Source organism: Emydura macquarii, unplaced genomic scaffold (genome assembly GCF_026122565.2).
Source record: "Emydura macquarii macquarii isolate MOO-44397 ecotype Brisbane River unplaced genomic scaffold, CSIRO-AGI_Emac_v2 contig_772, whole genome shotgun sequence".
In the NCBI taxonomy this organism is placed as follows: domain Eukaryota; kingdom Metazoa; phylum Chordata; order Testudines; family Chelidae; genus Emydura; species Emydura macquarii.
The window spans coordinates 47-3,484 of record NW_027130909.1 but is presented as its reverse complement, the minus strand read 5'-3'; the positions used below and the strand labels follow the sequence as shown (position 1 = coordinate 3,484).

General features: G+C 46.4%; 1 long non-coding RNA gene across 1 annotated transcript; it reads right to left on the bottom strand.

Annotated features, from left to right (window-relative positions):
• Positions 1-454: 454 nt before the first annotated feature.
• On the bottom strand, positions 455-2,632 carry LOC137149590 (uncharacterized). Its single transcript, XR_010918808.1, has 4 exons — positions 2,516-2,632; positions 1,854-1,874; positions 1,694-1,720; positions 455-670 (listed from the first exon to the last, which is right to left on the bottom strand). It is a non-coding gene; the product is annotated as an uncharacterized lncRNA (long non-coding RNA).
• Positions 2,633-3,438: the final 806 nt, after the last annotated feature.

The window sequence follows — 3,438 nt, the reverse complement described above, 5'->3', positions numbered from 1 at the left end:
TCTTCACCCTCCTCCCCCTCCTATCCCTGGTGCTGCAGGGAGGGGGAAGGAGCTTCCAGGGATCATAGAGATGAAGGGCCTGGGACTCGGTAGATGGGGGTCCTCCAAGGTCATAGACACTAAAGTGTGTGCGGCTAGAGAGGGTCCCCAGTGTCTCAGGGACACAGTCTGAGCTGGGATCCTGGCCACACCCGGAGCCAGGGGCAGATTCTCCCCCCAGGGACAGAGGCCGGCGGGAAAGTGAAGATCGGGGCCTAGTCACCAGCATCGAAAAATGTCACCTGCCCCCGGTCACAGTCCAGACACACCCGGATCCTGCTGGGGACCCGGCGCCGGGGCAGGGGGGTCTCAGGGAAGGTGAGAGCCTGGAACTGACCCATCCACTGCCGCACAGCCCAGATCCCCTCCTCAGGGCTAGGGTGGATCCATCCATTCCTCCTCACAGACTCTCTGGCCACCCCCACAGCCCAGTATACCCCATCCCCCACCTCCACCTCCCAGTAATGTCTCCCCGAGGTGAATCCCTCACAGCCCAGCACACAGGGATCAGTGTCAAATCTCTCAGGGTTGTTGAGCAGATCCTGCCATTTGTCTGCATATCTCACACTTTTCACATCCTCAGACAGGACGAGGTTGGGATGAGCCGTGCCTGGATCCAGAGTCACATTCGCTGGGGAGAGAGAATCAGAGCGTTAGGGGCAGAGCTCAGCCCTGGGGGAGGGTTTGATAGTGTCAGTGACAGAAACTGCCCAGCTGGAGCGTGAATCAGGAAATCTCCTTTCTCTGGGATTTACCTGGCTCTGAATGGGGACAGGTCCGAGATCTCACCAGCATGTACAATAGAGTCATTCCCAAGGCAAGTGACAGAAGGAGAAAGTTTGCTGAGCTGAGCCTGAGACTCAGAATATCCACTCCACTTCTCCCCATGAAGTGGACTAGAGACCTCATAATCACAGGGAAGCCCCAGAGATTTCCATTCACATCATTCACATAGTGACAATTATCTTTTCCCTGAAGTGCCCTCCCTCTCAGTTTTAAAATCTTTGAGCTTGGATGTCTCTTGTTGATACCAGCATGATGACTGCTCCATCCTACCACATATCTAAGATTTGTAGTGAATTAAAAGATACTATATATCCCTAAATAAAATTCTGCAGCTAGTCATCAAGGCCAGACATAGAGAATTATCACTCCAGATTTCATTTTTTAAATTGAAACTTTGATATACAACCAAGGAACTTCTACAAGAGAAGAAAGTTAGTTGTGGAGGGAGGAGAAAGAGGGTTTAGAAATGAATTCATGGAGAAAAAGATGGTTAAAAAGAGCAGAAAATTGGGATTTGATGGAGAGAGTTAAAAGGGGAGAAGAGAAAAGAAGCGGACGTTGAATACTGATTAGAGTTACTCCTTGGTTTGAACTCTTGGGTCTGCTCACTCTTATTCCGCTAACTGACATTAGGGCTGGGACCCTAAGAAACAATAATTCTCAGTCACTCAGAACAGGGATTGTTTCCAGAATTATGGGAGCAACGTGTAATGAGGGTGTATTGTGGTGATCCATTCCTCTCTCTCCTTTGAATCTCAAGGCCCTCACTTCTCTGAACAGGGAAAATATCATATTACACTTTTCTCTTTATTTTTTGTACAGTGAAAGGTGCAGGATCTCCCATTGATTACATATGAGTTGTCATTACCTGCATCACCAAGGGATCTTCTCCACTCTGAAAGCAAACATAGATAAGGATGAGAATGAAGCAGTATCAAAAGCAGTGACAAATGCAGTATTAATAGGATTCAAGATCACAGAAAAGACTGCATTAGAGAGAAACAAAACAAAACAAAAAATGCCTTTACCGAGCTCTGTGTGAAGTTTACCTAAATAAACAGAAAGAAAAAGACACCCTTAAAAGCTTCTCTTAGGTGCCTGCCCTCCCAATCATTGATCATTTAGGCCTGTCTACACTGTGTGCACTGTTTTGCATCACTACAATCCTAGGGGTTGAACTCAGAATAAGTGACTTGCACCAGGGCGGCTGTTCACACTGCTGAAGCTAGCCTGGTGCAGCTGTATAAGGAAAGGCAGAAGGCAGCTCAGAAGTCTTTCAGTGGCCATTATTCCAGCCTTGAGCTAGATGAAAGGTCACAATTATAACTCAGATGCATCGCCTACATGGCGGGGCTGCTGGCACTCGCTGTGTATAATTCTGACCCCAGTGGCCACATCCTCACTTGGATCCTGGGCTGCCACCAGTCCGTCTCCATAGTTGTTTATATGGAGCTGGCCTGGAGCCATTTCTGCCATGGGCATCAAGTGCACAGTCCCTCTGGTCACCCACTCCATGCTGCCTCACTGCAGACACAGGTACAGTACCGGCTTCCTGCCCATTACCCACATAACAAGTTATGCTATTCGTATTAGTGGTACTACTTGTTATTTTCAAATTGACATTGTCACATTCATTCAAAAAACTTTCATAGGTTAACATTGGTTTTACCAGAAGAAAAATGGAACTTACGGATAGTGTCCAGATGTTTTCCTAAAAAAGAAAACAAATAAAAAGTAAGGACTTTTTCAGTGAATCTAGGTTTAAAAGAATCTTTTCATTATGAGACCTTGTGTAATAATAATGTTGCCCCTCTATCAAGCCATTGCAGCTCCCCAGGGACTTACAGGTAGGGTTCCCAGTGGAGAAGAAGTCCATGACACATTCTGGGTACACTCTAAGTGTAATTTGATTTATTTGCACATATAGACCTGTCCTAGAACAGAGATTGTCACAAACGGCACACAGGCAATTCCTTCATTCAGGAACTTCACCTAAAACCAAGGATTGGTTAGCGGAAGCTCCAAGAATTGATGCCCGTTGACTAATAAATCCTACGGTGTTTTGAAAAGGGTATTTGGTGTCACTGCAAATACTTCTTGGGGTGCATTAGTCCCTGAAGAGCATACAAGCCTCTGCTCAGTATTCTGTCTCAGTATGGACTCACTGGGCAGAGCTCTTGTTGTGAATACAGGAGTGCTGGAGCCCAGAGGCTCATTCAAGAAGGTGGTGAGGCTGTGGCACCTATTCTGAAGGAAGAATGAGAACTCTTGGAGTTGTGGCAGGCCGAACAGCTTCCTCCAATATTCTGTTTAAAAGCTGGGGCACAGCACCAATCCTGTGGATATTTGCTTCTTAGAGAACCTCAAGAATTGATTCCTCAAGAATTGACTCTAACCTGAGATCAAGACAATGAGCAAACTCTCCCTTTTCCTGTTCAGCCCCCTCTTCCGAATACTTGGTAGAGCCCAAAACTAACAACAAAAACATAGCTCGTCATCCCCAAGGCTGAAGATTTGCTCACACGTTAAAAACAAAAAACCACCTGATAGAGCCTGCCACACCAACAGTAATAAGCTGTTCATTAATGCTGCAATAATCTTTTGAATACGTAG